At 46.0% G+C, this 24701-nt stretch overlaps 1 protein-coding gene across 8 annotated transcripts in view; it reads right to left on the bottom strand.

Moving 5' to 3' along the window:
* The window catches only part of DLG2 (discs large MAGUK scaffold protein 2), a 793095-nt gene that overhangs the window by 124321 nt on the left and 644073 nt on the right, over window positions 1–24701 (bottom strand). The window contains exon 1 of one of the 8 annotated variants that reach the window (XM_038761632.1): window positions 12941–13059. The exons of the other annotated variants lie outside the window; for them this stretch is intronic. The gene's annotated coding sequence lies outside the window, so the exon portion shown is untranslated. Of the gene's footprint in view, window positions 1–12940; window positions 13060–24701 lie in introns of those variants that run through there. 8 annotated transcript variants of the gene reach the window in all.

Raw genomic sequence — 24701 nt, 5'->3', positions numbered from 1 at the left:
CATATAAAGACAGTCCCTACCCAACAGTGGGCTCACAGTCTAGAAACGCTGCCAAGACAGTGACCCTCCCCACCTTCCAAGCTTTATTGGAGGTACATCTCTTCCAAGAGGCCTTCCCTGACTCAGCCCTCATTTCTCTTTTTCCACTCTCTTCTGCATCACCCTGTTTTGTTTCCTTTATTCACCCCACCCTCAGCCCCAAAGCCCTGAGGTTCACATCCATAATTTCTACCAACTCTGTTGCGCTGTACTCTCCCAAGCACTTAGTACAGTGGTCCGCACACAGTAAGCGCTCGGTAAATGCAATGAACCCCCGCTTTATAGGTGAGGTAACTGAGTCACAGACGTGACTTGCCCAAAGTCAGAGCAGACAAGTGGCACAGCTGAGATTAGAATCAGGTGTTCTGATTCCCAGGCCTGTGCTCTTGCTGCTAGGCCGCACTGCTTCTCTGAAAACCCTCTAGTCTGGTATAAATAGGACCACTTTCCATTCTTTAAGATATCCACCTTTTTTTTCCCCCCTGAATCACAATCAAGAGTGTCACCACACACTTGGATTTACGTCCCACTGAGAATAAGTGAAGCCGGCACCTTCAATTTCACCAATAAAAACGTTCGTAGTTTTAGCCCCGAATGTAATTTTCAGCCAACCGCTTTCCTCTACTTGAATCTGGACGTCAACTCTCTTAAGGAGTAAAAAGTTGCTTACTTACTACGTGCAGAGCACTGTACTAAGCGCTTGGGAGGGTACCATACAGCGGAATTAGCAGATACGTTCCCTGCCCAGAACAAATTTACACTGTTCCTTAGAACTAGAAAAAGTAATAGTCATCATGGCACTGATTGGGCACCCACTGGATTCAGGGCATTATACTGAGCACTTGGGAAAGCACAAAACAACCAAGTGAGGAGGTTCTCTGCCCTCGAGGTGTTTACGCTCTAACAAGAAAGACAAACATGAAAATATTTACCACTAGGGTGATCAAAATAAATCACTGGATGCATGGTTGAATAAACAAGCTGAAGAGGGCTATAAGGCTGCCCAGGCATCATGGCACAAATCAAACCATCGGCGGTATTTAGTGACAACAGCTACGTGCAGAGCATCACACAGAGCTTGGGAGAGTACGGTACAATAGATTGGCCAGACTGAGTGCTCAGTACGGTGTTCTGTACACAGTACACACTCAATAAATACTACTGTAGACACGATCCCCACCAAAGAACTTGCAATCTGGACAGGTTTGGAGATACTGAACGCATTCAAGACCACTGATGTCTCTAAACAGTGCCCGTCAACTGAAACGGCAATTCTTCCTTGCCATTTTTGTAAATAGATGCAGAGCTTCCCGACTCGGTAAATGCATTTTGCAATCTTTCGGGCCCCGGCAGGCAACTGATGTCAACCAATTTGCAAGGGATTCGTTCTAATCAAGCGCTGAAACAGATTCTAGTTGGTGGTCACAGGACCAAAAACCCCCCAATAACCCTGGAACAATGTTCTTAATTGCGCTGTATCTTTCACCATGTGAAAACCTCTGGGTTGTTGATAATAACCGTGATTTTCCACTCAGTCGCCTTGCTCGATTAACTTCGAACCCAGCAAAAATGCTTTGTTTAGAGGGGTAGTTTACAGCAGCAGAGCACGACAACAGATGATACACACGGTTGTCCTTTGCGTCTGAGGACGATGTCACCGAGGGTGAAGTTCACCTCTGGGTGACAGCCAATGCCAGAGCCACATCCCTCCTTCCCATGAGCTGGAATGGCAGGGAAAAACACCGGCTGAAAATGGAGTGGAACTTGTTGCTCCGTACTTCTGTCCCTCTTTCAGCACACTAGCCCCCAACACTAGAAAGGGCTACCCTGAGATAAACTGGGGGCAAGTTAGGTGGGGCCCAGCTGGCCTTGGTGTGTCCTCAAACCCCTCGGGGCAACCTCCACTTTGCTGCAGGCACAATAAGGGTGGTGGACTTTTTTTTTTTCATCTGTTATTTGTTAAGCACTTAGTATGTCAAGCACTGGGGTAAATACAAGTTAATCAGGCTGGATACATCCATCATCATCATCATCATCAATCGTATTTATTGAGCGCTTACTGTGTGCAGAGCACTGGACTAAGCGCTTGGGAAGTCCAAGTTGGCAACATATAGAGACGGTCCCTACCCAACAGTGGACTCATAGTCTAAAAGGGGGAGACAGAGAACAAAACCAAACATACTAACAAAATAAAATAAATAGAATAGATATGTACAAGTAAAATAAATAGAGTAACAAATATGGACAAACATATATACATACCCATGGGCCCCACAGTTTAAGCAGGAGAGAGAACAGGTATTGAATCCCCCTTTTGCGGCTGAGGAAACTGAGGCCCGGAAAAGCCAAGTGACTCGGCCACGGTCACACAGCAGGGAAGTGGCAGAGCCAGGATTAAAATCCAGGTCTTCTGGCTCTCAGGTTTATGCTTCACCCACTAGGCCATACTGCTTCCCAATTAATGGATTCATATTAACATTAATAATAATAATAATAATAATAATAATGGCATTTGTTAAGCGCTTAGTATGTGCAAAGCACTGTTCTAAGCGCTGGGGGGGGGATACAATGTGACCAAGTTGTCCCACGTGGGGCTCACCGTCTTAATCCCCATTTTTACAGATGAGGTAACTGGGGCTCGGAGAAGTTAAGTGACTTCCCCAAGGTCACACAGCAGACTTGTGGTGGAGCCGGGATTCGAACCCATGACCTCGGACTCCAAAGCCCGGGCTCTTTCCACTGAATAACGCTAATCACTAGGATGAACGCGATAACAGCCAAAGCACAGGGGAGGGATTGAAGCTCACGGGGTCTCCCGACTGCTGTCATCCTTGGGAAAAGCTGAGACAGAAGCGCCCGCCGCCCTTTTAATCCTTCGGGGTTTTCCTCGTGAGCTCCAACAATGAAGTGGGCTACCTTGGTCTGGGAATTCACGTCCCGCTTCCCGGCCCCGCTATCGGTCAGTCAGTCAACCGTATTTATTGAGGGCTTACCGTGTGCACACTGCCGTACTATACGCTTGGGAGAGCACACCACCACAACAAACATCAGAAACGACTGAAGAGGAGCTCCGTTTTGTGACTAAAACCAAAACACCCCAATTAAACGAGACCGGCTCGATGCTCCGTTAAAAGAGAGGGGCCGCCGGATTCTGGGCTGGGATTGGGAGGGACTCGGTGAAGCAGCGTGGCTCAGTGGAAAGAGTCAGAGGTCATGGGTTCGAATCCCGGCTCTGCCAATTAGCTGTGTGGCTTTGGGCAAGTCACTTAAATTCTCTGTTAACTTAAATTCCCCCTTCTAGACTGTGAGCCCACTGTTGGGTAGGGACTGTACCTATATGTTGCCAACTTGTACTTCCCAAGCGCTTAGTACAGTGCTCTGCACACAGTAAGTGCTCAATAAATACGATTGATTCTCTGTGCCTCAGTTCCCTCATCTGTGCCTCAGTCCCTGGGATGGGATTAGACTTTTAGACTGTGAGCCCAATGTTGGGTAGGGACCGTCTCTATATGTTGCCAACTTGGACTTCCCAAGTGCTTAGTACAGTGCTCTGCACACAGTAAGTGCTCAATTGGGATGAAGTCTGTGAGCCTCCTGTAGGACAACCGGACCTTGTAACCTCCCCAGCGCTTAGAACAGTGCTTTGCACATAGTAAGCGCTTAATAAATGCCATTATTATTATCCACTAGACTGTAAACTACTCGAGGGCAGGGATCATGCTTATCAATTCTACTGCACTCGCCCAAGGGCCTAGCGCAGTGTTCTGCACACCACAGGCACTGTACTTCCCAAGCGCTTAGTCCAGTGCTCTGCACACAGTAAGCGCTCAATAAATACGATTGATTGATTGATTGATTGAACCAATACGATGGATGGTCGTTCTCTGGAAGTGCGGTTGAGAAGCAGTGAGACCTAACAGAAAAAGTCCAGGCCCAGGATTCGGGAGACCCAATTTCTAATCCCGACTCTGCCACTTATTCATTTATTTTCTGGTGTTTGTTAAGCGCTTACTATGTGCCAAGCACTGTACTAAGTGCCGGGATAAATACACTTCATTCATTCATTCAATTGTATTTATTGAGCACTCACTGTGTGCAGAGCACTGTATTAAGCACTTGGGAAGTACAAGTTTGCAACACATAGAGACGTTGGACCAGTCCATGTCCCACATGGGGCTCACGGTAGCAATCCCCATTTTACAGATGAGGTAACTGAGGCACGGAAGTTAAGTGACTAGCCCAAGGTCGCACAGCAGAAATGTGGCAGAGCTGGGATTATTCACTCATTCAATTGCATTTATTGAGCGCTTACTGTGTGCAGAGCACTGTACTAAGAGCTTGGGAAGTACAAGTTGGCAACATATGGAGACGGTCCCTACCCAACATTCATTCATTCATTCAATCGTATTTATTGAGCGCTTACTTTGTGCAGAGCACTGTACTAAGCACTTGGGAAGTCCAAAAAGGCAACATCTAGAGACGGTCCCTACCCAACAGCAGGCTCACAGTCTAGAAGGGGGAGACAGACAACAAAACAAAACATATTAACAAAATAAAATAAATAGAATAAATATGTACAAGTAAAATAGAGTAATAAATATGTACAAACATATATACAGGTGCTGTGGGGAGGGGAAGGAGGTAAGGCGGGGGGGATGGGGAGGATGGGATGGGATTAGACTTTTAGACTGTGAGGCCACTGTTGGGTAGGGACTGTCTCTATATGTTGCCAACTTGTACTTCCCAAGCGCTTAGTACAGTGCTCTGCACACAGAAAGCGCTCAATAAATATGATTGATTGATTGATTGATCAGAACCCAGGTCCCGACTCCTAGGCCCAAGTTCTACCCATGAGGCCACATTGCTTCTCATGCTGCCACTTGCCTGCTGTGTGACCTTGGGCGAGTCGCTTTACTTCTCTGTTTCCTCAACTGTCCAAGGGGGATGAAATACCTGTTCTCCCTCCTACTTAAGACAGGGAGCCCTAGGTAGTTCGGGGACTGGGTTCGACCTGAATATCTTGTCTCTTTCCAGGGCAGAACGCTTGGCACAGAGCCCAGCAAAACATCACGGCAACGATTACTGCTTTTGCAGGGAGGAGGAGGGCTCTGGTTTATTCTGATTAGCCAGGCTGGGAATGCTCTCCCTCTTCCATCCAACAATACGGATCGACATCTTGAGGGAATCTGTCGGAGAATCAATGTGGATAGGACCGTATCAGATGGTTTAAAATTCCTCCTCGCCCAGCCTTGAGATGACAGCAGTGGCAACAACATTTTCCTCGAGTTGCTCCGACCAATAGAGACACATTCCTGGATAAATTTAACCCCTCTTCCCTTTGATTTTTTTGGGGGAAGAGTCTCCAAACTCCATGGAATTGTACTTTCCAAGCACTTAGTACAGTGCTCTGCACACAATAAGTGCTCAGTAAATATAATTCAATGAATCAATGTCAGTATAAATTTAACCCCTCTTCCCTGTGATTTTGGGGGGGAAGAGCCTCCAAACTCCACTGAATTGTACTTTCCGAGCACTTAGTACAGTGCTCTGCACACAATAAGCGCTCAGTAAATAACTGAATGAATGAATAAATCATTAATGTGTGATTGGGGGGGGGGGGGGGGGGAAGAGTCTCCAAACTCCATTGAATTGTACTTTCCAAGCACTTAGTACAGTGCTCTGAACACAATAAGCGCTCAGTAAATATAACTGAATGAATGAATAAATCATTAATGTGTGATTTTGGGGGGGGAAGAGTCTCCAAACTCCACTGAATTGTACTTTCCAAGCACTAAGTACAGTGCTCTGCACACAATAAGCGCTCAGTAAATATAACTGAATGAATCAATGTCAGTATAAATTTAACCCCTCTTCCCTGTGATTTTGGGGGGGGGGAAGAGCCTCCAAACTCCATTGAATTGTACTTTCCAAGCACTTAGTACAGTGCTCTGCACACAATAAGTGCTCAGTAAATATAATTGAATGAATGAATAAATCATTAATGTGTGATTTTGGGGGGGAAGAGTCTCCAAACTCCATTGAATTGTACTTTCCAAGCACTTAGTACAGTGCTCTGCACACAATAAGCGCTCAGTAAATATAATTGAATGAATGAATAAATCATTAATGTGTGATTTTGGGGGGGAAGAGTCTCCAAACTCCACTGAATTGTACTTTCCAAGCACTTAGTACAGTGCTCTGCACACAATAAGCGCTCAGTAAATATAATTGAATGAATGAATAAATCACTAATGTGTGATTTTGGGGGGGAAGAGTCTCCAAACTCCATTGAATTGTACTTTCCAAGCACTTAGTACAGCGCTCTGCACACAATAAGCACTCAGTAAATATAATTGAATGAATGAATAAATCATTAATGTGTGATTTTCGGGGAGGAAGAGTCTCCAAACTCCATTGAATTGTACTTTCCAAGCACTTAGTACAGTGCTCTGCACACAATAAGCGCTCAGTAAATATAATTGAATGAATGAATAAATCATTAATGTGTGATTTGGGGGGGGGGGGGGGAAGAGTCTCCAAACTCCCTTTCCAAGCACTTAGTACAGTGCTCTGCACACAATAAGCGCTCAGTAAATATAATTGAATAAATCATTAATGTGTGATTTTTTTGGGGGGAAGAGTCTCCAAACTCCATTGAATTGTACTTTCCAAGCACTTAGTACAGTGCTCTGCACACAATAAGCGCTCAGTAAATATAATTGAATGAATGAATAAATCATTAATGTGTGATTTTGGGGGGGAAGAGTCTCCAAACTCCACTGAATTGTACTTTCCAAGCACTTAGTACAGTGCTCTGCACACAATAAGCGCTCAGTAAATATAATTGAATGAATAAATCATTAATGTCAGTGCAGAAGCTGCATTTTTTTTGGGTGGGGGGGGGATGTTTGCTTTTCTGCTTGCAGGTGGAGTTACTACAGACCTAACCAGAGCCACGTCCTTCGGCAGTCCGACTTAAAATTTCAAGCTCACGACTCCCAAACTGGAACCTCTCACGGTCTGTCACCCCAAAAACGTGGGGCTGCGCAGATTTCCCGGCACACGGCGAAACCAGGAATGTTTTCCCCGGGCCAGATGACGGCATGAAGATGCCAGAACCACAGAGGTGATTAAGATTGGACCTCTGAATCCGGCCAGAGCCCCCTGGGATCAAAGCAACTTGTCGCCATCCGATATTCCCGGTTACAGTCCGCTATTCCGTCCAAAACGTGGATCGAGTCTACCAGGCCAAACCGAAGCTCTGGCAGGAGGGCGATTTTCCTCACTGCTGCTTCCATTCGGGAGCTGCCTTCCTACACCAATTAATAAATAAAAATGAAGAGCTACTCGGAGGGCTCTTCAGATTTTCCGTCCAAATGAAAGGAACGGCACACACCTGGGTAAACAGTGTAAACACCTGAGAAGCAGAGTGGCTCAGTGAAAAGAGCCCGGGCTTTGGAGTCAGAGGTCCTGGGTTCGAATCCCGACTCCACCACATGTCTGCTGGGTGACCTTGGGCGAGTCACTTAACTTCTCTGAGCCTCAGTTACCTCATCTGTAAAATGGGGATTAAGACTGTGAGCCCCACATGGGACAACTTGATCACCTTGTAACCCCCCCAGCGCTTAGAACAGTGCTCTGCACATAGTAAGCACTTAAAAAATGCCATTATTATTATTATTATTATTATTATTGGGACTCACGTGTCTGCTGTGTGACCTTGGGCAAACCACTTCACTTCTCTGGGCCTCAGTGACCTTGTCTGTAAAATGGGGATTGGGACCATGAGCCCCACGTGGGGCAGCCTGATTCCCTTCTATCTACCCCAGCGCTTAGAACAGTGCTTGGTACATAGTAAGTGCTTAACCAATGCCATAATTACTATTATTTTCTGTGCCTCATTCCCTCATCTGCAAAATGAGGATTGAGACTGCGAGGCCCACGTGGGGCAGCCTGATTCCCCTGCATCTACCCCAGCGCTTAGGACAGTGCTTGGCACATAGTAAGCGCTTCACAAATCCTATCATTATTATTATTATTCTCCGTGCCTCAGTTTTCTCATCTGCAAAATGGGGATGGAGACTGTGAGCCCCACCTGGGTGTCCAACCCGATTAACCTGTCTCTACCCCAGGGCTTAAAACAGCGCTTGGCACATAGTAAGCACTGTGAACCTGTTGTTGGGTAGGAATTGTCTATCTGTTGCCGAACTGTACCTTCCAAGCGTTTAGTACAGTGCTCTGCACACAGTAAATGCTCAATAAATACGAATGACTGAATAAAATGCCTTAATTACTACTATTCTCCATGCCTCAGTTCTCTCATCTGCAAAATGGGGGTGGAGACCGTGAGCCCCACGTGGGGCAGCCTGATTCCCTTGCATCGACCCCAGCGCTTAGAACAGTGCTTGGCGCATACTAAGTGCTTAAATACCATCATTATTATTATTTTTATTATTATTCTCCGTGTCTCAATTCTCTCATCTGCAAAATGGGGATTGAGACTGTGAGCCCCACGTGGGACAACCTAATTCCCTTCTATCTACCCCAGTGCTTAGAACAGTGCTTGGTACATAGTAAGTGCTTAATAAATGCCATAATTACTATTATTCTCCATGCCTCATTCCCTCATCTGCAAAATGAGCACTGAGACCGTGAGCCCCACGTGGGACAGTCTGATTCCCTTGCATCCACCCCAGTGCCTAGAATAGTGCTTGGCACACAGTATGCACTTAACAAATGCCATTATTTATTATTATTATCCTCTGGGCCTCAGTTCCCTCATCTGCAAAATGGGGATGGAGACCGTGAGCCCCACGTGGGACAGCCTGATTCCCTTCTATCTCCCCCAGAGCTTAGAACAGTGCTTGACACATAGTAAGTGCTTAACAAATACCATTATTATTATTATTATTCGTGCTTTAGTTCCCTCATCTGCAAAATGGGGATGGAGACTGTGAGCCCCACGTGGGACAGCCTGATTCCCTACTATCTCCCCCAGAGCTTAGAACAGTGCTTAACACATAGTAAGTGCTTAACAAATACCATCATTATTATTATTATTATTCGTGCTTTAGTTCCCTCATCTGCAAAATGGGGATGGAGACTGTGAGCCCCACGTGGGACAGCCTGATTCCCTTCTATCTCCCCCAGAGCTTAGAACAGTGCTTGGCACATAGTAAGCGCTTAACAAATACCATTATTATTATTATTATTATTATTGTTATTATTATTATTATTATTCATGCTTCAGTTCCCTCATCTGCAAAATGGGGATTGAGACTGTAATCCCCACGTGGGACAGCCTGATTCCCTTCTATCTCCCCCAGAGCTTAGAACAGTGCTTGGCACATAGCGCTTAACAAATACCTTTATTATTATTCGTGCCTCAGTTCCCTCATCTGCAAAATGGGGATTGAGACTGTGAACCCCTCGTGGGACAGCCTGATTCCCTTCTTCCCCCCCCAGAGCTTAGAATAGTGTTTAGCACATAGTAAGCGCTTAACAAATACCATTATTATTATTCGTGCCTCAGTTCCTTCATCTACAAAATGGGGATCGAGACTGTGAACCCCACGTGGGACAGCCTGATTCCCTTCTATCTCCCCCAGAGCTTAGCACATAGTAAGCGCTTAACAAATACCATTATTATTATTATTAGTGCTTTAGTTCCCTCATCTGCAAAATGGGGATTGAGGCTGACGGTCCCACGTGGGACAGCCTGATCACCTTGCATCTCCTCCAGCGCTTAGAACAGTGCTTGGCACAGAGTAAGCACTTAACAAATACCATTATTATTATTTGTGCCTCAGTTCCCTCATCTGCAAAATGGGGATTGAGACTGTGAGACCCAAGTGGGACGGCCTGATTCCCTTCTATCTCCCCCAGAGCTTAGAATAGTGCTTGGCACATAGTAAGCGCTTAACAAATCCCCTTATTATTATTCGTGCCTCAGTTCCTTCATCTACAAAATGGGGATTGAGACTGTGAACCCCACGTAGGACAGCCTGATTCCCTTCTATCTCCCCCAGAGCTTAGCACATAGTAAGCGCTTAATAAATACCATTATTATTATTATTATTCGTGCTTCAGTTCCCTCATCTGCAAAATGGGGATTGAGACTGAAAGTCCCACGTGGGACAGCCTGATCACCTTGTATCTCCTCCAGTGCTTAGAACAGTGCTCAGCACATAGTAAGCACTTAACAAATACCATTATTATTATTTGTGCCTCAGTTCCCTCATCTGCAAAATGGGGATTGAGACTGTGAGACCCAAGTGGGACGGCCTGATTCCCTTCTATCTCCCCCAGAGCTTAGAATAGTGCTTGGCACATAGTAAGCGCTTAACAAATCCCCTTATTATTATTCGTGCCTCAGTTCCTTCATCTACAAAATGGGGATTGAGACTGTGAACCCCACGTGGGACAGCCTGATTCCCTTCTATCTCCCCCAGAGCTTAGCACATAGTAAGCGCTTAACAAATACCATTATTATTATTATTAGTGCTTTAGTTCCCTCATCTGCAAAATGGGGATTGCGGCTCACGGTCCCACGTGGGACAGCCTGATCACCTTGCATCTCCTCCAGCGCTTAGAACAGTGCTTGGCACAGAGTAAGCACTTAACAAATACCATTATTATTATTTGTGCCTCAGTTCCCTCATCTGCAAAATGGGGATTGAGACTGTGAGACCCAAGTGGGACGGCCTGATTCCCTTCTATCTCCCCCAGAGCTTAGAATAGTGCTTGGCACATAGTAAGCGCTTAACAAATCCCCTTATTATTATTCGTGCCTCAGTTCCTTCATCTACAAAATGGGGATTGAGACTGTGAACCCCACGTGGGACAGCCTGATTCCCTTCTATCTCCCCCAGAGCTTAGCACATAGTAAGCGCTTAATAAATACCATTATTATTATTATTATTATTATTCGTGCTTCAGTTCCCTCATCTGCAAAATGGGGATTGAGACTGAGAGTCCCACGTGGAACAGCCTGATCACCTTGTATCTCCTCCAGCGCTTAGAACAGTGCTTGGCACATAGTAAGCGCTTAACAAATACCATTATTATTATTCGTGCCTCAGTTCCCTCATCTGCAAAATGGGGATTGAGACTGTGAGCCCCACGCGGGACGGCCTGATTCCCTTCTATCTCCCCCAGAGCTTAGAATAGTGCTTGGCACATAGTAAGCACTTAACAAATACCATTATTCTTATTCGTGCCTCAGTTCCCTCATCTGCAAAATGGGGATTGAGACTGTGAACCCCACGGGGGCCAGCCTGATTCCCTTCTATCTCCCCCAGAGCTTAGCACATAGTAAGGGCTTAACAAATACCATTATTATTATTATAAGTGCTTTAGTTCCCTCATCTGCAAAATGGGGATTGAGACTGAGAGTCCCACGTGGGACAGCCTGATCACCTTGTATCTCCTCCAGCGCTTAGAACAGTGCTTGGCACAGAGTGAGCACTTAAATACCATTATTCTTATTCATGGCTCCGTTCCCTCATCTGCAAAATGGGGATTGAGACCGTGAGCCCCACGTGGGACAGCCTGATTCCCTTGCATCCACCCCAGCGCTTTGAACAGTGCGGGGCGTGGAGTAAGCGCTTCCCCAATACCATCATCATCATCATCACTACTATTATCATAATCATTATCATTATTTTCATTGCTATTATCATCATCATTATCATTATTTTCATTGCTATTATCATCATTATCATTACTATTATCATTATAAGCATCATTATCATTACTACTATCATCATCATCACCATTATCATCACCATTATTACATCACCATTATCATCATTATAATCACCATTATTATCATTACTATTATCATCATTAATACCACCACCATTATCATTACTATTATCATCATCACCACCACCATTATTATCATTACTATTATCATCATCATCACCATTACTATTATCATCATCACTATCATTACCATTATCACCACCATTATTATCATTACTATCATCATCATCATTATTATCATTACCATTATCACCATTATCACTACTATCATCACTATTACCATTACCATTATCATCACCATTATCACTCCTATCATCATCATTATTATCACCACCATTATCATCGTTATTATCATTACCATTATCATCATTATTATCATTACCATTATCATCACCATCATTATTACCATTATCATCATTATTATCATTACCATTATCATCATTATTATCATTGCCATTATCATCATTATTATCATTACCATTATCATCATCATTATTATCATTACTATTATCACCATCATGTGAGCCCACTGTTGGGTAGGGACTGTCTCTATATGTTGCCAACTTGTACTTCCCAAGCGATTAATGCAGTGCTCTGCACACAGTAAGCGCTGAATACGACTGATTGATTGATTACCATTATCACCATTATTATCACTACTATTATCACCACCATTATTATCATTACCATTATCATCACTACTATTATCACCACCATTATTATCATTACCATTATCACCATTACCACTATCACTATCACAAATAAACGCTTTGGCCAGGGGAAACCTGGGAGCCCAGAAACAAGCAGCCTCTCCGGATTGCAGCTAAAAGCGGGTGTTTTCTAGCCGGCAGCCGGGGGGTGGTGGTTTTGGGGAGGGGGGGGGTCTCCCCCAGCCCCCTCCAGCCCCCCATTTGGGGGGGGGGGGGGAGAAGGCCTGAGAGCAACAGCCTCCTCCCCTTTCCTCGTGGCCCTCCCCAAACCCGGGCTCAGAACTGTGCTGTGCACATTGTAACCTCCCCAGCGCTTAGAACAGTGCTTTGCACATGGTAAGCGCTTAATAAATGCCATCATCATTATTATTATTATTATAGTAAGCGCCTAATCAATGCCATTACTATTATTAGCCGTTGCTCACCTGGTGCTGGCTAGCTGGACGGTCCCGGTGGCTAGCGAGGGGCGGGGCTGGGCCCCCACATCGGCCCTCGTCGGGTAGTCCGTTTGTTGCCGATTTGCCCCCACCCGAGCGCTTAGTACAGCGTCCCGCACGCACTGAGCGCTCAGCACATACGACGGAATGGATGAATGAAAGGGGTGGGAAGTCCGGGCCCGCAGCGGCGCCGCTCATTGGTCAGCGCCGCTGAGGGCGGGACGAGCGCCGGCCAATCACAGGCGCCCGCCCCCCCTCAGGCCCCGCCCCCTGCCGTCCAGCCACGGGATCGTTCTAAGGTGGCTCCAATGGGGGCAGGGGGCGGTCGCCGCCCCCTGTCGCCCCCTGCCGCCCGCCGGCGGGACTTCGTAAAGGCGGCGCCATTTGGGGCGGCGCGGCGCCCCCTGCCGCCCGCCGGCGGGACTTCGCGAAGGTGGCGCCACGTGGGGCGCGGGGAGGTCGCCGCGCCCCCTGCCGCCCACCGGCGGTACCGCCTAAAGGGGCCTCCAATTTGGATCAATCCATCAATAATAATAATAATAATAATAATGGCACTTATTAAGCGCTTACTATGTGCAAAGCACTGTTCTAAGCGCTGGGGAGGTTACAAGGTGATCAGGTTGTCCCATGGGGGGCTTACAATCAATCAATCAATCAATCAATCGTATTTATTGAGCGCTTACTATGCGCAGAGCACTGTACGAAGCGCTTGGGAAGTACAAATTGGCAACACATAGAGACAGTCCCTACCCAACAGTGGGCTCACAGTCTAAAAGGGGGAGGCAGAGAACAGAGCCAAACATACCAAAAAAATAAAATAAGTAGGATAGAAATGCACAAGTAAAATAAATAAATAAATAAATAAATAGAGTAATAAATATGTACAACCATATATACATATATACAGGTGCTGTGGGGAAGGGAAGGAGGTCTTCATCCCCATTTTGCGGATGAGGAACTTAGGCACAGAGAAGTTAAGTAATAATAATAATAATATAATAATATTAATAATAATGGCATTGATTAAGCGTTTACTATGAGGTAACTGAGGAACAGAGAAGTTGTGACTTCATAATAATAATAATGGCATTTATTAAGCGCTTACTATCAATCAATCGTATTTATGGAGCGCTTCCTGTGTGCAGAGCACTGGACTAAGCGCTTGGGAAGTCCGAGTTGGCAACACACAGAGACGGTCCCTACCCGACAGCGGGCTCACAGTCTAAAAGGGGGGAGGACGGACAACAAAACCAGATATACTAACAAAATAAAATAAATGGAATAGGTATGTACAAGTAAAATAAATAAATAAATAAATAAATAAATAAATAAATAGAGTAATAAATATGTACAAACATATATACACAGTCCCTACCCGACAGCGGGCTCACAGTCTAAAAGGGGGGAGGACAGACAATGGGCCTTATTAGGGTAACACCTCCTCCAAGAGGCCTTCCTTGACGAAGCCCTCTTTTCCCCAACTCCCTCTCTCTTTTATGTTGTATGTGCTATCCATAATTTACTCATTTACATCATTAGTTATCAGTTTCCCCCTCTAGACCAAAAGCTCATTGCGGGCAGGGAACGTATCTGCCAACGCCACTGTACTGTACTCTCCCAAGTGATTTGTACAGTGCTCTGCACATGTTTAAGTGATCAATAAATACCATTCATTCACTGATTGGTAATTTACTCATTTTTTTAGTTATCAATTAACCCCTCTAGACGAAAAGCTCATCATTGCAGGCAGGGAACGTATCTACCAACTCCACTGTACTGTACTCTCCCAGGTGATTCGTACAGTGCTCTGCACACGTTTAAGTGATCAATAAATGCCATTCATTCATTGATTGGTAATTTACTCATTTATATTAGTTATCAGTTTTCCCCTCTAGACCAAAAGCTCATTGCGGGCAGGGAACGTATCTGCCAATGCCACTGTACTGTACTCTCCCAAGTGATTTGTACAGTGCTCTGCACACGTTTAAGTGATCAATAAATACCATTCATTCACTGATTGGTAATTTACTCATTTATATTAGTTATCAGTTAACCCCTCTAGACGAAAAGCTCATCATTGTGGGCAGGGAAAGTATCTACTAACTCCACTGTACTGTACTCTCCCAAGTGATTCATACAGTGCTCTGCACACATTTAAGTGACCAATAAATGCCATTCATCATTAATTGGTAATTTACTCATTTATATTAGTTATCAGTTTCCCCCTCTAGACCAAAAGCTCACTGCGGGCAGGGAACGTATCTACCAACTCCACTGTACTGTACTCTCCCAAGTGATTCATACAGTGCTCTGCACACGTTTAAGTGACCAATAAATGCCATTCATTTATAGATTGGTAATTTACTCATTTATATTAGTTATCAGTTTCCCCCTCTAGACCAAAAGCTCATCACTGCGGGCTTGGAAAGTATCTACCAACTCCACTGTACTGTACTCTTCCAAGTGATTCGTACAGTGCTCTGCACACGTTTAAGTGATCAATAAATACCATTCATTCATTGATTGGTAATTTACTCATTTATATTAGTTATCAGTTTCCCCCTCTAGACCAAAAGCTCATCATTGCGGGCAGGGAACGTATCTACCAACTCCACCGTACCGTACTCTCCCAAGTGATTCGTACAGTGCTCTGCACACGTTTAGGTGATCAATAAATGCCATTCATTTATTGATTGGTAATTTACTCATTTATATTAGTTATCAGTTTCCCCCTCTAGACCAAAAGCTCATCACTGCGGGCAGGGAACGTATCTACCAACTCCACTGTACTGTACTCTCCCAAGTGATTCGTACAGTGCTCTGCACATGTTTAAGTGACCAATAAATGCCATTCATCATTAATTGGTAATTTACTCATTTATATTAGTTATCAGTTTCCCCCTCTAGACCAAAAGCTCATCAGTGCGGGCAGGGAACGTATCTACCAACTCCACTGTACTGTACTCTCCCAGGTGATTTGTACAGTGCTCTGCACACGTTTAAGTGATCAATAAATACCACTCATTCATTGATCGGTTTCTACACTTGCTGAGTGGCCCCTGAATTGGGTGGTCTTGGGGTGGGACCGGGGGGGAGTGGACACCCCCCACCCTTGCTCCAGATCGGGAATAGCGATACTGGAGAAATCAGAAATCTCCCCCTCCCGAACTCGTTCACCAGACAGACACACCATAGTGCAGATTGCATTTTTTTTAATGCTGCTGAGCGCTTACTACGTGCCAAGCATTGTGCTAAGCGCTGGAGCAGTTACGAGGTCACCACGTTGGACACAGGCCCTGTCCTACATTGGCTCATGGCCCTAATCCCCGTTTTACAGATGAGGTAACTGAGGCACAGAGAAGTGAAGTGACTCGCTCAAGGTAACCCCGTAGATACGGGACGGCGCTGGAACCCAAGTCCTTCCGACTCTCAGGCCCAGGCTCTGTCCATTAGGAGAAGCAGCGTGGCTCAGTGGAAAAGCGCGCGGGCTTTGGAGTCAGAGGTCATGGGTTCAAATCCTGGCTCCGCCAAATAGCTGTGTGACAGACTTCACTTCTCTGGGCCTCAGTTCCCTCATCTGTAACACGGGGATGAAGACTGTGAGCCCCACGTTGGACAGCCTGATCACCTTGTAACCCCCTCGGCGCTTAGAACAGTGCTTTGCACACAGTAAGCGCTTAATAAATGCCATCATCATAATAATAATTATTATTATTAGGCCACGTGGCTTCTATATCCCTCCCATGAAGGCATTTCTCTCCCATTTTCGAGTGGAGAGCGAACGTGCTTTCGAAAAGAAAATCGTGAGGTGAAAACGGAACACAACGAGCTCTTCCCTGACTAATCAACACGATAGCCGATTCTCAATTATTAAGAACCTAAAACCATCAGTAATCACACGATTGGGTCAGGCCCAAGGTCCACCCAGCTCATATAACAACTACTTTCCTTGACCTCCATCTTATTCATTTAGGGAAAGACCATCTCACGACCGCTGTTGGGTAGGAACCGTCTCTATACGTTGCCAACTTGTACTTCCCAAGCGCTCAGTACAGTGCTCTGCACACAGTAAGCGCTCAATAAATATGATTGAATGAATGAATGACCCGGGACACTCACTCCCCTTCCCTAAATTTCCTTCCAGTAACCATTATGAACCACTTAGCCATGAGTCTGTCCATAGCCCTTCTATCCAGCACTTAGAACAGTGCTTTTTTTGCACATAGTAAGCGCTTAAAAAATGCCAATTATTATTATTATTATTAAATTTCCTATTCCTTGCTGAGCCCGGAGAGTTTCCTGTTATTAAAGCTTCACAGTTTCCTTTAAAAACTCTTTTTGAGCGGCCGCTTTGAGAGGCTGCGAAAACGGCACCACGATCCGCAAACAGCAAAGACGCAGAACGACAAGGGACAGACGGTCTTTGTTTTCATGTCCATACATAGTAAGCGCTCAATAAATACGATTGATTGATTGATTGATTGATTCATTCATTCATTCAATGGTATTTATTGAGCGCTTACTGTGTGCGGAGCACTGTACTAAGCGCTTGGGAAGTACAAGTTGGCAACATCTAGAGACGGTCCCTACCCAACGGCGGGTTCACAGTCTAGAAGGGGGAGACAGACAACGAAACAAAACATATTAACAAAATAAAATAAATAGAATAGTAAATTTGTACAGTGCCACAGGGACCTTTTCACCACACACCAATACACACCTAAGGATGAAATTCATCACTGACTGTTCCTTCAAGTATGAAGAGCAGCAATATACAACCCAGAGACCCCAAGGTAGATTTCCATCACTAAATTTAGCTAACCATATAGTGCTAGGCCTAGAACATGACTCTCCCTGGAAAATGCTGCCGTGGGAAAAATAGGAACTTATACTTTGATATTCTGGGTGCTAACTAGGCTTCGGAAAGCCCTTCGCCGTCAATTTGACGGCTCAAGTGTTCCAGAGCTGAAAGCGTTGAATTGATTTAATTCCCAGGTACGTTTCACTTGCATCTCCTCTTCTACCGCACGCAGGAAGACTTCAGTGATTTTTAAAAGCTCTCGGTCCCTTCACGAGGCAAATGAAGAAGAAGTCGGTGGATAAAGGGCTCGAGAAAATAAGCATGTTTCGGACAGGATAATGTATATTTGCGATTTCAAACAGCGGGGTGTTTTTTTTTTTTGAAAAATAAACTAAAACTATTCCGAAGACACAATTATCATGTTAGACTGTGATCCTGTTATAGGATGGGGACTGTGTCTGATGTAATTATCATGTCTCCGAGTGCTTAGAACGGTGCTTAACGAGTATCATTACTATTATTCAAGTTCAAGTGACTCTACAGGAACTACGGTGTGAATCTGGGGTTCGGAAGAATGGGGTTTTAGCCCCAGTTGTGTCACTGGTCCAACTTGTACTTCCCAAGCGCTTAGTACAGTGCTCTGCACACAGTAAGCACTCAATAAATAGATTGATGATGATGATGATGATGACTGGTCTGCTGTGTGACTTTTGGGCAGGATATACAGCCTCTCTGGGCCTCAGTTACTACATCAATAAAACGGGGCTCATAATGGACTCTTTTAGACTGTGAGCCCACTGTTGGGTAGGGACTGTCTCTATATGTTGCCAACTTGTACTTCCCAAGCGCTTAGTACAGTGCTGTGCATACAGTAAGCGCTCAATAAATACGATTGATTGATTGATTGATTGATTGATTGAATAGCAGCCTCTCCTTGCCTCCCAGGGGTGTTGTGAAGACAAAATTCATTCATTCATTCAATCGCATTTATTGAGCGCTTACTGTATGCAGAGCACTGTACTAAGCGCTTGGGAAGTACAAGTCGGCAACAAAATGAGATAAGTAGCGTGGCTCAGTGGAAAAGAGCCCGGGCTTTGGAGTCCGAGGTCATGGGTTCAAATCCCGGCTCCGTCAATTGTCAGCTGTGTGACTCTGGGCAAGTCACTTCACTTCTCTGGGCCTCAGTTCCCTCACCTGGAAAATGGTGAAGACTGTGAGCCCTCCGTGGGACAACCTGATCACCTTGTAACCTCCCCAGCGCTTAGAACAGTGCTTTGCACAGAGTAAGTGCTTAATAAATGCCATTATTATTATTATTATAAGTAACATGAAAGCACTTTAGATAGACTAAAAACACTTGACACATCCCCCCACTATATTGTAAGCTCCTTGAGGGTAGGGATGCCTACCAACCTGTTGTACTGTACTCTCCCAAGCGCTCGGGACAACACTCTGCACCAAGTAAAACTCAATTCATTCATTCATTCATTCAATCGTATTTACTGAGTGCTTACTGTGTGCAGAGCACTGTACTAAGCGCTTGGGAAGTACAAGTTGGCAAATATAGAGATGGTCCCTACCCAACAGCAGGCTCACAGTCTAGAAGGGGGAGACAGACAACAAAACAAAACATATTAACAAAACAAAATAAATAGAATAGTAAATATGTACAAGTAAAATAAATAGAATAATAAATCTGTACAAACATAACGTACAGCTGCTGTGGGGAGGGGAAGGAGGTAGGGCCGAGGGGCGTGGAGAGGAAGGAGGGGGCTCAGTCTGGGAAGGCCTCCTGGAGGAGGTGAGCTCTCAGTAGGGGAAGGAACCAGTGGAGAGTGAGCGGTTGAATATGGAAGTGAAGGAGGGGAGGAGGGACGGGGCGAGATATTTCATAAAATGAGAGCTAATAATCCGATGGATTGATTGAAATTAAAGTCCAGTGGCTACCAATCAATCTGCGCATCAGGCAGAAACTCCTCACCCTGGGCTTCCAGGCTGTCCATCCCCTGGCCCCCTCCTACCTCACTTCCCTTCTGTCCTTCTCCAGCCCAGCCCGCACCCTCCGCTCCTCCGCCGCTAATCTCCTCACCGTTAGGCCTCGTTCTCGCCTGTCCCGCCATCGACCCCCGGCCCACGTCCTCCCCCGGGCCTGGAATGCCCCCAATCCCTCTGCCCATCCACCAAGCTAGCTCTCTTCCTCCCTTCAAGGCCCTACTGAGAGCTCACCTCCTCCAGGAGGCCTTCCCAGACTGAGCCCCTTCCTTCCTCTCCCCCTCGTCGCCCTCTCCATCCCCCCATCTTACCTCCTTCCCTTCCCCACAGCACCTGTATATATGGATATATGTTTGTACAGATTTATTACTCTATTTATTTATTTATTTTATTTGTACATATCTATTCTATTTATTTTATTTTGTTAGTATGTTTGGTTTTGTTCTCTGTCTCCCCCTTTTAGACTGTGAGCCCACTCTTGGGTAGGGACTGTCTCTAGATGTTGCCAATTTGTACTTCCCAAGCGCTTAGTACTGTGCTCTGCACATAGTAAGCGCTCAATAAATACAATTGATGATGATGATGATGTTGGGTAGGGACCGTCTCTATATGTTGCCAATTTGTACTTCCCAAGTGCTTAGTACAGTGCTCTGCACACAGCACTCAATAAATACAATTGATGATGATTGATTGAAATTAAAGTGCAGAGCACTGTACTAAGTGCTTGGATTGGACAATCGACACGATCTCTGTCTTTGAGGAGCTTACAATCCAGCCGACCCTCATGGGCCCCAGGAGGAGCCTGGACCATCCCACACGAGGAGCCCACCATTCGCTATTGCTGCCAGCCAGAAGCCAACCAAGGTTCAACGGCCCTGATCGCGACGTCATCATCAATCGTATTTATTGAGCGCTTACTGTGTGCAGAGCACTGTACTAAGTCTCCAGCTCGGCAACTCTGCTTGGCCACACCGACGCGGGATGAAAACACTGGCCACTGGCCACGGGGGATGGAGATAGAGCCCCGGCTTCAGAGTCAGAAGGACCCGGGTCTTAATCCTGGCTCCGTCAGTTGTCTGATGTATAGCCTTGGGCAAATCCCTTAACTTCTCTGTGCCTCAGTTTCCTCAACTGCAAAATGGGGGTGAAGACTGTGAGGCCCATGTGAGACAGGGACAGCATCCTAATTAGTTGTATCTACCCAAAGCTTAGAACAGGGCTTGGCGCATAGTAAGCACTTAACAGATATAATCATGGTTATTATTACTACTCATTCATTCATTCATTCAATCGTATTTATTGAGCGCTTACTGTCTGCACAGTAAGAAAGCGCTCAATAAATACGATGGATTGATTGATTTGCCACCACCGATGGCCCCCTACGTGGTGAATCAAATTCTCCAACCACCTGGCGGGGATCGTGACCCAGGATCACCCCCGCCTCCTCCCCCCATGCCCGGAGCAGCACCCTCTCTCCATCCTCCAGCTTCTCTTCCTGCCGCCAACCCTGATTGGGGGGGCGGTCCGGGAAAATCAAGCCAGTCTGTGGTGCCTTTCCATTGGTTTCGAACAATCGTCGCCCCGCTGTTCATTAGGCTCCCGGCTTGCAGAAGATGCTCTGTTGCCGGGATACACAGGATTATTTTAATTTCACTGGCAGAGTCGCTGTGGGTTTTGTTTCCTGTGACGGGATTTCCATTACATAACGAGCTCCTCTGCGGTAGGTGACCGCGTCTCGGCAGACAGACTCGCTGAGAGCCTCCTGCTTCCAGACCCTCCGGGGCCGGGGGCAGTTTTCCCCCAAATCAGTCACCCCCAAGCACCAGAGGCCACTGCAAAATCCACCAGAAGCAGTTGAGAGCTAAAACATCAGCCCATCTGCCAATCATCTGACTCACCCCCACCGCAGAGCGGTGCCATCTGTCAATCATCTTTGCCCTCAAAGGACAACAAGGGTAAGAGCCGAACTTGGGAAGCAGTGTGGCCTAGTGGAAAGAGTCTGGGCATCCGAAGAAGTGGGTTCTTATCCCAGCTCTGCCTCTTGCCCGCCGGGACACCTTGGGCAAGTCACTGAACTTCCCTGGGGTTCAGTTCCCTCCCCTGCAAAATGGGGATTCAAAACCTGTTCTCCCTCCTACTTAGACTGTGATCCCCTTGTGGGGCGGGGACTTGGTCTGATCTGATTAAGTTTTATTGACCTTAGCATTCTGACGACACCTGTCTACATGTTTTGTTTTGTTGTCTGTCTCCCCTTTTTAGACTGTGAGCCCGTTGTTGGGTAGGGACCGTCTCTATATGTTGCCACCTTGTACTTCCCAAGCACTTAGCACAGTGCTCTGCAGACAGTAAGCACTCAAAAAATACGACTGAAAGAATGAATGAATTCAGAACAGTCCTTGATGCATAGCAAGCACTTAAATACTATAAAAATAAAATAATATATATGGAGAGAGAGAGAGGGAGAGAGAGAAATACACTCGAACAGTACTTTATCAAGGAAACCAATTTGCCAAAGTCCAGACTGTCTAGTCAAGGCCTCCCACCAAGACTGCAGCCCTGCCCAGCCAAATGCAAGTGGTCACCAGCAGAACAAGGGCAGGATACTAGACACCACTGGGCCCCCAAGAGAGATGCAGGAGCAGAGGAAAAGGCAATCGATCCCCTTAGGACAGTTCAAAATCAGCTCCAAGAGTGGTCCTGGAGCTCCCACAGGATTTTGAACCACGCAGATTCAGTGAAGAGCCAGGCCAGGCTCCAGCCGGACCCCCTGGAGCCCCAGATGTGAACGAAAGGGTTTACGTCGCAGGAGGAAAGCTGGAAGTTATGCTGGCTTCAGGGAAGCATGATAAAACTGGGCACCTGCCCATAGGGGAAAAATGAAAGATCTTTCTCACACACGGATGCGCACACACACAATTTTCTCTTCAGGGAGAGGCTGCTAAAAGCAAATCAATCAGGCGGTCGGCCGCAGCAGCATCCCCACAGAGCCAGACAACCACCGAGCCTGGGGTCCTTCCTATAGAAGGGGTGGGTTGCTCCCAGGCTCCCAGGACGGAGGGCAGAGAGGGTGAGAGTCACAGGGCAGAGGGTACTGGAGAGGAATTTTTCCCCAGTTACAAAAATAGCTTGGTTTGTAGTGCTGCTAAGAGGAACCCACCTGGAGTAGTCACAGTCCTTGTGTCTCTGGGCAAAGTTATTAGTTAACAGAAATCATTGCGCGTGCATTAAGAAATTTTGACCAAAACCCATCTGGTTATTCCCTGGGAAGAGTAGCAGGGGATGGGGAGAATTCCAGCTGGGGCGGGAGGTGGGCTTGGGAGTCAGAGGTCATGGGTTCTAATCCCGGCTCCGCCACTTGCCGGCTGGGTGACTTTGGACAAGTCACTTCACTTCTCTGTGCCTCAGTTACCTCATCTGCAGAATGGAAGTGAAGTCTGTACGCCCCACGTGGGACTGATCACCTTGTGTCCTCCCCAGCGCTTAGAACAGTGCTTTGCACATAGTAAGCGCTTAACAAATGCCTTCATTATTATTATAAATGGCAGAGCAGGGGTTAGAAGCCATGATGCAGACTGAGCCGCCTCCTTCCTCTCCCCCTCCTCCCCATCGGCCCCGCCTTACCTCCTTCCCCTCCCCACAGCACCTGTATATATGCATATATGTTTGTACAGGTTTATTACTCAATGTACTTATTTAATTTACTTGTACATATTTATTCTATTTATTTTATTTTGTTAATATGTCTTGTTGTCTGTCTCCCCCTTCTAGACTGTGAGCCCGCTGTTGGGTAGGGGCCGTCTCTATCTGTTGCTGACTCGTACTTCCCAAGCGCTTAGTCCGGTGCTCTGCACACAGTAAGCGCTCAATAAATACGATTGAATGAATGAATGACTGAATATATTGCCAACTTGGACTTCCAAAGCGCTTAGTCCAGTGCTTCACACACAGTAAGCACTCAATAAATACGATTGAATGAATGAATGAATGAATATGTTGCCAACTTGTACTTCCCAAGCACTTAGTACAGTGCTCTGCACACAGTAAGCACTCAATAAATATGATTGAATGAATGAATGAATGAATGAATGAGGTAGGGCTGAGGGAGGAGCAGCAGGGAACAGGGAGAGAAAGAGACCCAATTGTGGGAAGCTCTGAGGAAGAATGAGAGAAGGGCAGGGAGTTCAGCTAGGGGGTTCTTGGGGGAGAAGTGGAGGGCGACAGAAAGACAGAGAGAGAGAAAGCCTGCGTAGGTTTTTGCAGGTAGCAATGGCTGCTCATGAATCATCACTTCAGCGTGTGGGCTTGGCTCCTTCTGGACAGTGTGAAAATGATTCGGAGGTGCTGGAGGGCCTGAGCTCCCCACTGCTATGTCCTCAGTCCCCCCCATCCAAACAGAAACAAGCCCCCAGCGGCACTGAGAACCGCCCTCAAGATTTCCAGTGGTTCTCAGAACGGACCTCCATGAAATGGAGTGCATGGAGTCAGTAGATAGGAGGGAGAAACTTCCTTTGGCTGGATCAATCAATCAACAGCATTTATTGAGCGCTTACTGTGTGCAGAGCACTGTACTAAGCGCTTGGGAAGTACAAGTTGGCAACATACAGAGACGGTCCCTACCCAACAACGGGCTCACGGTCTAGAGCCCGTATATATATATGTATGTATATACCTTTATATATGTTTGTACATATTTATTCCTCTATTTATTTATTTTACTTGTACCTACCTATTCTATTTATTTTATTTTGTTAGTATGTTTGGTTTTGTTCTCTGTCTCCCCCTTCTAGACTGTGAGCCCGCGGTTGGGTAAGGACCGTCTCTATATGTTGCCAGCTTGTACTTCCCAAGCGCTTAGTACAGTGCTCTGCACACAGTAAGCGCTCAATAAATATGATTGATTGATGGATTGATTGATTGATAGAAGGGGGAGACAGACAACACAACAAAACATGTGGA

Source organism: Tachyglossus aculeatus, chromosome 20, assembly GCF_015852505.1.
Source record: "Tachyglossus aculeatus isolate mTacAcu1 chromosome 20, mTacAcu1.pri, whole genome shotgun sequence".
NCBI classification, from domain to species: domain Eukaryota; kingdom Metazoa; phylum Chordata; class Mammalia; order Monotremata; family Tachyglossidae; genus Tachyglossus; species Tachyglossus aculeatus.
This window is presented reverse-complemented; position numbering and strand designations above follow the sequence as displayed.